General features: G+C 47.7%; 1 protein-coding gene across 6 annotated transcripts in view; it reads right to left on the reverse strand.

Moving 5' to 3' along the window:
* The window catches only part of LOC119957330 (netrin receptor UNC5D-like), a 464,604-nt gene that overhangs the window by 213,277 nt on the left and 238,642 nt on the right, over positions 1–12,685 (reverse strand). The window lies entirely within an intron of this gene.

Raw genomic sequence — 12,685 nt, forward strand, 5'->3', positions numbered from 1 at the left:
TCCACCTAACCCGCACATCTTTGGACTGTGGGAGGAAACCGGAGCACCCGGAGGAAACCCACGCACACAGGGGGAGGACCTGCAGACTCCGCACAGACAGTGACCCAGCTGGGAATTGAACCTGGGACCCTGGAGCTGTGAAGCATTTATGCTAACCACCATGCTACCGTGCTTCCCGTGATTACGCCACCAAATTACGAGAGGGCAGGAAGCTGCCCCTCAAACAGAATCAACAGCAGTGTAAAATACAGATCAGCGACTGATCCTCCTGCATGCAGACAATGACCATGTGTCATCTTTTCCAAATTAAAATCAGCCCCGCTATTTCAACAAATAACTGCTTGCACAGAGCAGTTTTTAATGCGTATGCTGATGTTAAACACCAGTATTAAAACGCAGATTTTAATCAAACATGGAAGCTATGACCTTTTTGTTATCAGCTTCTGGCCCACAAATTTGATGGAATAATTGTGTGCAAGGCGTTTCAAAGGAAATAGCCTTCTGTGAAGTACTAGCTTATTATTAAAGTAGGCTTTCAATTAGACATCCAGCACCACTGAATATCAATTGGTTGATTGCCAGGAAGCTCAGCAGCAACAGCATGAGAGGAATTTTCGAGGAGTCAGAAGTTTATTCTGTCCGAAGGACAAGTTTGCTCTCTTGAGTGTTGTTCCCTGAAGGAACATGCCCAGCTATCATTTGCCTGCTTCTTGAAAAATTTGATGCCTCTCTCATTTGCCGGTTTCAATCACACACGTTTGCACACTGCCTGAATGTTAACGCACAGGCTTCAGACCCAGTTGACTGCGCAACAGTCTGATGTGTCCTTGCCCTATTTTAATTCTACCGCAAACTCAACCTCCCCGATAACCATCTTCCCGCATCATTCCGGGTTTTCAGCTCTGATCGAGGTTCATTTCTGGACGCTGGAACCGAATAGCTGGTGTGACTACATGTGGGGCGGGATTCTCCATCCTGAGATGAAGTATTCGTGGACTTCAAAACGGACGCGCACATGGACCGATTCAGCGACCTTGCAGGGGCTCACACCGACACCACGTGGAACAAACTCTATTCCAATGAGAAACGGTGTCGGATTCCCCAGTTCCGTGATCAACATTCGGGAGGCTGACAGGCCCCCCCCCCCCCCCCCCCCCCCACACGTCCATCTCATCCCAGCCAACAAGATGGCACTGGTTGCACTGGAGCGTGCCCATCCCGCTGACGGGTCGGCTGGGGTCAGAGGGCACCGAGGGGGGCGCCCTGAGGAGACACATATACGACCTGTCGCCCTTAGCTCACCGTGGGCAGTCAGCGGTGTGCACGGCTGCCTTGCAGGCTGCAGCAATGGTGCTCCACGCTAATCCACTTCAACCCCACAGCCCGCCTCCGAGTCTCCCCCCCCCCTCCTGCCCTTCTGGCCCTGGCAGAAGCCGTCCTGGCCAACAGCATGACTCAGCAAACTATGGCGATGTTGAGAAACTTTCTGTACCCGCCACCCCCCCCCCCCCCCCCCCCCCCCCCTCCCCCCCTCCCAGCAGCCATGGCGTCTGTTTCACGATTTTTAAAAGCACAAGTGAACCTCGCCTTCGGGAATTCACGCCAGTGGAGGTGGCGAATCGGGGAGGCACCGGAGAATACCGGGTCAGGCCCACTAATGATCTGCCAACGGCATTCTGGAACGCATTGACGCCGCTGTCGAGGCATTGGAGAATTGCGATTTGGCGTGAAACCGGCTCCCGCTACGATTACTGAGTCAAAACAGATTCTCCACCCATTAGTGGTCACCCATTCTTACATAAACCCAAAAGAGATAGAACATAGAACATAGAACAGTACAGCACAGAACAGGCCCTTCGGCCCTCGATGTTGTGCCGAGCCATGATCACCCTACTTAAACCCACGTAACCCGTATACCCGTAACCCAACAATCCCCCCATTAACCTTACACTACGGGCAATTTAGCATGGCCAATCCACCTAACCCGCACATCTTTGGACTGTGGGAGGAAACCGGAGCACCCGGAGGAAACCCACGCACACACGGGGAGGACGTGCAGACTCCACACAGACAGTGACCCAGCCGGGAATCGAACCTGGGACCCTGGAGCTGTGAAGCATTGATGCTAACCACCATGCTACCGTGAGGCCCCCTACTTTTTTTTTAAACATGTGCTTTTAAATGCAAGCACAAACATTACAAACCAGGTTAAAAAAAGTTAACTGGGACAAAAGCAAGTGTATCTCGAGATCTTGCTGCAGGAGCTGAAAGATTGCAAACTGCTCATTGCTGTGCAAGTTAGATGCCAACATACAGGTTTCCCACGATCAAAGAGGACAGTCCATAACTCAGAGCCTATCATTATCTAGCAGTGGTGTGCCTGGAGGAACTGTCAATTAGAACCCATGGACCTTGAGTTGCTCTTCCTTAACAATGCCAACCTCAACCAGGAACTTGCAGATGTTCTTGCGTTGGTCCCCTTGAAGTTGGATCACCTCACCGTACTCAGATGAAAGTGGACATTCGTTTAATTGCAACATTGTCCACGTGGCACTGGCAACTGCACTTCAGGTAAAAAGCATAACTGTTGCATGGTCAGATGCAATGACAGGCTGGTGCATTGGAATTACAAATATTATTTCCTAACACCAATTTTGCATCTTTGGATCAAGTTTTCCTTTCCAATTCAGGCAAGCTACACAACTTTCTTTTGTTTGAATCTTCAGGTTGGTCTGCATTCTAAAGCCTGTTCACTGGGGAGTTTGTCCAGTGGTGGAAAATGGCCTGACAGCGGGCCAGCACCCAGTTTGACAACTCTCTCCATTTATGTTTCCGTACATAACGCCTACATTCCCAGCAGGTGGAAAACAGGGCAAACTCCTCACCACAGTTTTGGTATCCTACCTTCTGCTCCACAGCGTGCTTCGATCCTACAAACCAGTGAAGAGGCACAGTGGAAGCAAGGTTGATCATTGGCTCAGCCAACTATCTCCACACCATGTTGGCGCTCATACACTGTTATGTTCTCACACTGCGACCAACGTATGATGAACTTGGCCCATTTAGTGACTCCACTCGAGGAAGAGAGTTTTGTGGCTTAAATTGCAAAAAGATTCACAAGGGCGATACCAGAATTGGCAAATGTGGCACAGGGATATGAGCAGACTCGCAAAAAAAGATGTTGTGATCTGGAATGAACCACCTGTTAGCTCCGGCGAAGTGGATTCAAGAGCAACATCCAAAAGGGAACGGGATAAAATACTCCGAACGATAGAATCGCTACAGAGCAGAAGGAGGCCATTCGGCTCCTGGAGTCTGCAATGACCCTCTGAATGAGAACTCTACCCATGTCCACCCCACCCTATCCCCCTAACCCTGTAACCTAACCTGCACATCCCTGGACACGAAGGGGCAATTTGGCATAGCCAATCCCCCCAACCTGCACATCCCTGGACACGAAGGGGCAATTTGTCATAGCCAATCCCCCCAACCTGCACATCCCTGGACACGAAGGGGCAATTTGTCATGGCCAATCCCCCCAACCTGCACATCCCTGGACACGAAGGGGCAATTTGTCATGGCCAATCCCCCCAACCTGCACATCCCTGGACACGAAGGGGCAATTTGTCATAGCCAATCCCCCCAACCTGCACATCTTTGGACTGTGGGAGGAAACCCACGCAGACACGGGGAGAATGGACAAACTCCACACAGTCACCCAAGGCCGGAATTGAACCTGACGCTGTGAGGCAGCAGTGCTAACCATTAAGCTACCGTGGGGATAATGATGTGCTGGGTTCTGGTGGAGAGGGGAATGGAGCAGTAAACTTTTATTTTGTAATTACCTATACATTACATCCATAGATCAGACAATACCGTCAGCATTTACTGACAAGGGATTGCTATTATGGAAAGTATTCCATTATCCAATCCTAAAATTTGGAGACTATATATACTTTGGGACCAGTGATGCAAAGCTGCAACTCATTAACTGGTGTTCCTATATTTTATGTGTCAAAACAAGGTACTAATATCTTGCAAATAAGTGCACGGAGCTGCAGAGATTTTAATGAAACCCACTGTTAGCACAGTGACGTGTGATAGGTGCTGTACAATCTGCAAGTAATTAATTACACTAATCTGCTGCCTGTGTTATTTCCTTGTGCTCACAGGACTGAAGCACTCAGAGGGTACAGATAATTAGATCAGGGTAGTAAGAAAGTGAAGAGACATGCTTGTTAGGTCTAAAGCTGACAAGACGGCACACACTCTCTATTTCAGTCATCACATAAAGAAGAAGGCTGAGGGTCAACTAAAGTTATGCAAAGGGCTAATCGGGTAGGAGACATAGAGCTGCCTAATTGAACAAGGAGCCATAAATATCAAATGGTGATTAATACAATGCTTGCTTCTATTTTTTATTGATGTGCCCCAGACCCCATGGTAATGCTCCTAATGGCCCAGACTTCACATGACCCCAGTGTGAATATTTGTGGGTTGGGCGAGGGGGCTTATAGGGGTTGTTGAGGACTGAATACCTTCATCTGCTGACTGAAGTGCTAACAACCAGACAAGCCTGGTAGGAATCAGTAACAACTGCAGGATTTTAATCTGTCACGGCGATTGCAGCATGTGCAATGTGGATTATTAATCATTAGTTTCATTGTGGGGTGTACCGTCTGGGATATTTAAAAAAAGGAATAGTATAAGGACGCAGGAGGCTGACATTAAACGCAAGATAGATTTATTTACAATGGTCTGTATAACCCAGCATCTCACTCCCAGTGAAATCCTAGCTGGAAGATCTTATCTCAGCAGGCCCAGATTTGGGCCTGCTTTTAACCTTTGCCGAGCTCCAGGTGGTAGTGTCGTGTCTCTCCCCCCCCCCCCCCATCTTAGGAGCTCGTAGTCCACACCCACGGGGAGATCAGTGGTTTCTCGATGGCACTCGTGGACATTATGACAAATAGAAACAGCTAGAATTACAAAACCACTTATGTTCCTGACCGACAAACTGGCCAGGTTTCTAGAAGCTTCCGAGCGTGGATTAGCAGGGGTAAAGGCTGGCCAGTTCCTCTGATGGACTTCGCACCTGTCATTGTCTATACTCTCTCTCTGCTCCTGGCAGTTTCTGGAACCACAAAGTCCTAGAATTTGAAGCAATGGTAACTTTGCTTCATAGAACATAGAACAGTACAGCACAGAACAGGCCCTTCGGCCCTCGATGTTGTGCCGAGCAATTATCACCCTACTCAAACCCACGTATCCACCCTATACCCGTAACCCAACAACCCCCCCTTTAACCTTACTTTTTTTAGGACACTACGGGCAATTTAGCATGGCCAATCCACCTAACCCGCACATCTTTGGACTGTGGGAGGAAACCGGAGCACCCGGAGGAAACCCACGCACACACGGGGAGGACGTGCAGACTCCACACAGACAGTGACCCAAGCCGGGAATCGAACCTGGGACCCTGGAGCTGTGAAGCATTTATGCTAACCACCATGCTACCGTGCTGCCCCATGCTGCTTCTGACCTTGGTGCTGGTGTTAAGAGAACACCAACATTTTCTGTTGGTTAAAGGAAGAGGGAAAGTGATGTCGACCAGGATTTGCAAGAGGGAAAGTGACGTCGACCAGGATTTTGAGCTCAGGGCAGTGTAAATGGAGTTTTATTGTTGGAGGTGCCTGGAGGCTTTGAACTCGGGGCCGTGTTTTCCTGTTCCAGGAACCAGGGCAGTGAGAGCTCCTGATGTTCTGTCAACGTTCTTCCCTCAACGCATGCCGCCAAGACGTTACTCACCTGTTTTGAGGGATTGTATTGCGATAGCTGCCAGGTTCCCTACCATGCAGCAGTAACTACAACCACATGTGACCGGCTGGCCCTATATCAAGCTGCTCACCTCGGGCGGGAGGGGATGGATGACGTGGCCAACCTTGAAAAATGCACACAATGCATAGGCATTGTCACCTGAGGCACATCTGCCCCGGTCAACAGCAGGGAGCCATCCATACACTTTTGGGAGAGGTGACCCACCACATCAACATACTTGAATCAGGATCCCATTGGGAGCCTGATTCAAATGTTATGACTGCCAAGTTCATTTCCCAAGGCTCGGGAAACCTGACAGCCAAAGGGGGTCAGGAACGTCGGCTCAAAGGCATCTTATAGTAATTCTCATCGAGCAGAAGTGCCAGGCATGTTACCCTGTAAACCAGCCCCACAAGAGGAATGTAGCCTCCCCAGCCCCACATAACTCCCACTCCCTAATCAGTGGGAGCCTTCTCCAATATTTCCCCGTTTCAATCTTAGGGAGCTGGTTTTGCCATCTGGCCATGTGGGAAAGTGAATTTAAAACATGACAATGAGATCCTGTGAATTAAATTTCTGGTTTCCTCGCCACCTTCTGCTTCCCTCCACTTCAGCGGAATTTGGGACATGGTGTGACATGTGACACGATGCTAAATAAGGCACGTCTGTTTTTTATTGCCACGACAACATGAGGAATTTCTAAAATACTGTAGCCAGTTCAATTATAACTAAATAAGTGGGATTGGCAAGAAAGGAAAAAGATAAATCCCTCGAGGTTTTAAGTTTTCCAACCATCACAACAGCTTATTGGTCGCATCCATCAGATGCTCGGGATTGTAGGCAAGTTAGTCAAGGGAAATATTTCACTTGAACACCACGTGTCATTGAGTAAGAGAAGACTTGAAGTGGTGTCACTTTATTTCCGACAAGCTGAGGCAGCTGATCTGATAGCCTTGCTGGCAAATGACAGAAATGATCATCATACTGATTGGATTGGATACACCCTCTCCTCAGTGAAGCACTGACAATTCGCAAGTCGCTTTCGAAAAGCTTCTCGGATTTTCCCCAAGTATGTGTCTGGCCTTCTGCGCATCGTGCATTCTTGTAACATCACAATTAACACTGAGGCTCATTGGTGTTTTAACTGTGGTGAGTGAATGCTCCACCAGGTCCTTGGCTATCTACGATTTAAGCAGACAGGCAAGTCAACAGCCGTGACTCACTACAACATTGCCAAATAAAATCTGACATGGAGCCGCACAGACAAATAGAACGATACAGCGCAGTACAGGCCCTTCGGCCCACGATGTTGCACCGACATGGGAAGTCAGAAACTAAAGGCCATCTAACCTACACTATGCCCTTATCATCCATATGCTTATCCAATAAATTTTTAAATGCCCTCAATGTTGGCGAGTGCACTACTGTTGCAGGTAGGGCATTCCATGGCCTCACCACTCTTTGTGTAAAAAATGGTTGCTCGAAGAGGGCAGTTTTAAAGGTGGACAGAGAGGTGCGGAGGCTTCGACGAGAGCTTGGGGCCCAGACGAACACCAATGGGGGCCTGCGGTGGAACAATGAAAACAGGAGATGCTGAAGAGGCCAGAATTGGAGGAAAGCCGATATGTCCAAGGGTTGCAGGGCAGTTAGAGTCTGAAGGGGGCAATGCCACGGAGAGATGCTTAAAACTCTGTTCCCTTCAAGGAACGTGCGTAAGCTGCTGTTCCCAATGTCCTGAATCACCCAAGCATCGGAACCAATAGTCATTTTGGTGAATTAAATGTTCACACATTTTGGAGGGACTGCGATTCACAACTTACCAACGCCAGGGCCTGGCATTATAATGTGGATGCTTCACAGCTATCCAGAAAATTGCTTTGCTATTCTCTCCCGTTGCCAATAAAACTGGTGTCTGGCTGAAACAGGGCGCAGCAGAATTTGAAATGAACACATAAAACACATGGTATTGCATTCTGTGAATTCAAACTCCTTTACTTGTAGAAGGTAAGTCTGTTAACCCCCAGGCTTTCATATGTATAAAAACAAAAAGAAAATAGGCAGGAAGAAATGTATAATCTACTTCAGCAAACTGCACTGAATTCGGAGAAATCTTGGGGCGCTTCCTCACCAAGCAAATAGCTGGTGAGGCGAGCCAGGTTCAACACGAGCACCATTGTCCAGTCTCGGAGCCTCACAGCCTTGAGTAATGCAAAGGGCAGTCAGCAGAGTATGATCACACTCCAGTCCCTGGGAGTCAAGTCCTTCATAAAATCCCCACAACGGAAACTGCACTTTTTAAAGAAAGGTGGAGTTCACCTTGCATGGCAAGGAAAGAACGTCAATACCGAGGAAAGGCCACTCAGCCCATCAAACCCGCTTCGTCCATGGCCACTGGATCACCAGTTTACCAGAGTTCTCCCCACCGCCACCCTCTCAAATCAGTTCACTTCTATTCCAAGGCAAGGCATGTAGAACAAATTTAGAGACAGCAACATGCAGTTGCATATAGCACCCTCAGTTTCATAAAAAAGTCCCACGGGCATTTTTGAGAAGTATTATGGAAGAAAATTGAGACCGAGCCATATAATGATACTGGGCCAAATGACCAAAAACTTGGTGAGAGAGATTTTAAGGAGAGTCTTAGAGCAGGAACGAGAGGTGGAGGCCCAGGCAACCGAAGGCACAATAATCAGCTGATTAAAATCAGGAATCCTAAAAAGGCCAGAATTGGCAAGGAACGGTGCTGAGAAAGGTTGTACGACTGAAGAAGACTATGAGAGATAATTCTTTCTCTCTCTCTCCCTCTCAACAGATTTCACATGTTGCTTCACACTGCACTTGATCGGTATCGTCTCCTCCTGAACAGTGTTTCTGTCCCTTCAATACCCTTGGCAATAGACACATTAGCAGAATAAACCCTGCTCCTTATTTCGATGAAAGCCATGCTTTGAAGATCAGCTGCAAGATGCCGTTCAAGTGGGCCTGCAGAAGCCGAGCAACAGCAGTGCATGTTTGTGACTGACTTCGCATGGTCCATCTCATTGGAGATCAATGCTGCGCTTTTTGTAAAGCAGCTGCTTCCTAGAAATGAAAATGCCATCCATCATCATCCCTGCATTACGTCAGAAATTGTGAGAATGTACTAATTGATGAATTCGGAGCAATCTCGGGGTGCTTCCTCACAAGCACATAGCTGGTTTTCACCTATGGTGGGAGCGAACAATACGTCTCCACATCTCTCAAACACTGCTGTGGCTGTGACGTTATTCCTTTCCCCAGATGGGAACTGTGTTGGAGTTAGCAGTAGTCCTGGCCCAAAGTGAAAACGTAATGTCTGAGGGCATGAAGCTAGCACCGGTGTTCCAACAATGTTTGTCATCACTAAATATTGTCTATTATATCAGTTTCACTTTAGTCGTGCGAGTTGTAGGAAATGGTTCAATGGGAGAACTAACTGTCCTGGCATGCCTGATGGTTGGCACACATTTGTTTTAAATTGTTTTCCTTGGTGCCATGTTGGTGGCTTTCTATTTCGGGCATGGTAACAACCTTCCTGGTGGCTTATGGTGATATCAAAATATTTGAACGTCAGAAAGCACGGGGACGGCTCCTGCTGAAATTAATACTGCATTTACCATTCACCAAGGATGTAATTTAAATCAAACCCAACTTGACCACAGTCAGTTTTACAAGCATCTTATGTGCCTCTGCAAGAAGACGCGCTCATCAATCAAGCTGATAAGTTATCGCTTTTAAAAAGGAAAATGATCTCATTTCAACGCTAATGAGATCCTCGGGAGGCAGCAGACTCCAGTCCCCTTACTTTTTAGACCACTGAGAGTTTGCTTCAACGTTACAGTGAATAAGAATGTGAGAACTCCATCCCAGACACCTATATCCCGGATGTGATCCCAACTATTTTTCAAGTTGGAAAACTGTGAGGAAATGTTACTGCACCACAGGACTGATATCACTGACCCATTGGTATCTTTTATGTCAATACAAACTTCAACTTAAACAGAGAATTAACAACAAATAAATAGCTTTACACAATAACAGATATAGCAGTTCTTAAATAAAAGGAGAAACCTTAACTTCCTTTACAAATCTGCCTCTGTATTCCAATTAAGCAAACCAATATAGTCCAAATACCACTCATGAATCAGGTTAACAAGGAGGTTTCTACTTGCTCTTCTCTGTGCAGAATCTTTGGAGAGAGAACCTTTCAGGACCACTCCTCCCCTTAATTACATCATCTGTACCCAAAGCATAAGGTATTCTTATGACTCCTCCCACAAGATGTTCCATTACCTGTTTAGCCAGGTCCAAACACACTAACCTTCAGAAATCATCTGCGCCCCAGTTTTCCTTTAAACATAAACAATATGTCATGAGCATAAACAATATGTCACTTAACCACCAACAAAAATCAATGATTACCCACTTTTACAACCCCTTAATTGTCTCTTTAGTGGGCATACTGGGTGCGATTCAGCAGAATAAAATTAGAGTCTGCTGTTGGATGCGTTTGGCGGGGTGTTTCTTGACGGCTGCAGCACAGAGAATAACCCTGTTATTCAATGGCACTTTGCCAGTTTTTAGTCTTGGGGAGTTTTTAGCTGCTGAGGCTACACTTAGTGGGCCCCGCTCAGATTGGGCAGCCATTTTGGAAGGCTGTCCATCTCTAGAACTGCCCCCCCCTCCCCCCCCGGCTCGAAGGACTTCACGTCCCCAACTTTCTCTAGTTCCTCCCAGGCCCATGCCCGACCAACCTGGTACACGGGCACCTTTGCTGCTAGCCTCGCAATGCCACCTTGGGCATTGGTGAAGTTGCCAGGCTGCGAGGGGGAGTGCCAGGGTACTGTCCCCTGGGAAATGGATACACTCTGATATTCTCCGTTTAGGAACTAAATCTCAGGGTTTTTTCTTGTTTTTTTTTTAATTTAGAGAACCCAATTTGTTTTTTCCAATTAAGGGGCAAATTAGCGTGGCCGATCCACCCTACCCTGCACATCTTTGGGTTGTGGGGGCGAAAACCACGCAAACACGGGGAGATGGGGCCTCACGGTAGCATGGTGGTTAGCATCAATGCTTCACAGCTCCAGGGTCCCAGGTTCGATTCCCGGCTGGGTCACTGTCTGTGTGGAGTCTGCACGTCCTCCCCGTGTGTGCGTGGGTTTCCTCCGGGTGCTCCGGTTTCCTCCCACAGTCCAAAGATGTGCGGGTTAGGTGGATTGGCCACGCTAAAATTGCCCGTAGTGTAAGGTTAATGGGGGGATTGTTGGGTTACGGGTATACGGGTTACGTGGGTTTAAGTTGGGTGATCATTGCTCGGCACAACATCGAGGGCCGAAGGGCCTGTTCTGTGCTGTACTGTTCTATGTTCTATGTTCTAATGTGCAACCTCCACACGGACAGTGACCAAGAGCCGGTGATCGAACCTGAGACCTCGGCACCGTCTGGCAGCAGTGCTAACCACTGCACCACCGTGCTGCCCCGGAAATAAATCTCAATTGAGATCAAGCATTATTACAGTACAAAGAACTGGACAGTGATCTTGAGCTCCCTTCCCACGTGCAGTAGAATGTTTCCCACCGTGACAAAGTAAAGCTTGCCACCTGCAACATCATCACACTTTGAAATGGCTGTCAGCATACAGGGGAGAGGGGGACTCGACAAATAGGCCTGTTTTTTGCATTGGCGACGAAGAGGAGATGCCTTTAATGATCAGGTTTAAGTGGTTTGAGGGTCCTTACGGTTTGGGTCAGAACATGGGAGAATTTGCCTCTGAACCTCAAAAGAGCTTTGAAAAGCCAGTTCGTACTTCATGTCAGAGTTGTCAATAATGAATAAAACCAGCGTGACAGCTGTAATTATAAGAAGGAGCTGAAAACCTCAAAGGCCTTCTCCCTCCCCCCGTACAACTCGCTCGCTGCGGGAATCCTTATTAACTGAGTACCTGCTGATTTTCCATGAATATAGTTCGCGATTTCTGAGGAAAGAATTTTGCTTCTGTAATTTTGTTGAACAGTTACATTTAGTTTTTTTAAACAATCCTCTTCCAAACCGGAGGCCAAGTGAAAACTGCTAAATGTAAACACTCCAATCTTTGCACTGCAGCTTTTTAGAACTCATGACATCTCGGTCATTTGAGAAAATAGAAAAACCACAAGTTTCAAAGCTGGACGTTCGGTGGTACAGGATTTGAGTATTGCTGAGAAAAAATAATTTTTTGTTCAAGTTTTGGATTTTGTGTTCACTGTGCGGCTAAATTTCCAGGCGGCTGGTTACTCTGGGTTGCTTGGATGCCTTTCAACTGGGGTTGAAGACTTTTGGTAGAATCTGTTTGCTTATTGCTGTTAATTTAAATGTGGAAAGCAAACATGGCTGACTCGCCCTGTGAGTCAGACAGTGTTTTGGTGGCAGAGTGGCTCATCCAATTTGAAAATACCCTTTTGAATTGGTTCAGGGAACGTCAATGGGCGAGATCTACCAGCTGCATTACGCCCAAAAAGGCACAATGCAACTGTGAAGAGCTGGGAATCCCTCTTCCAGGATCGACTGGCTCGCGTGATCGAACGAGACGATGCGATGTGAATTCCACCCATTGTGGGCGGGATCATTTTTTCCAAAAATTTACAGCTAACTTCACTCTAACACAAGCGTGAGATCTAACCCCCTCACCTTGGAGATCTTGGGGGGTGTCGCTCAGTGCTGGTCTCCACATACTGGGACCAGGTGGATAGTTACTTGTGGGGGCGTCCCAGGTAATCGGAGGCCCCCAGGTACTTGCCCTCTGCGAAGGGCGACACCCTGACACTGCTCGTGCCACCCGGGCACCTTGGCACGGCTGGCCATGCCAAGGTGCCAG

The sequence above is a fragment of the Scyliorhinus canicula genome, chromosome 26 (genome assembly GCF_902713615.1).
Source record: "Scyliorhinus canicula chromosome 26, sScyCan1.1, whole genome shotgun sequence".
Classification (NCBI taxonomy): domain Eukaryota; kingdom Metazoa; phylum Chordata; class Chondrichthyes; order Carcharhiniformes; family Scyliorhinidae; genus Scyliorhinus; species Scyliorhinus canicula.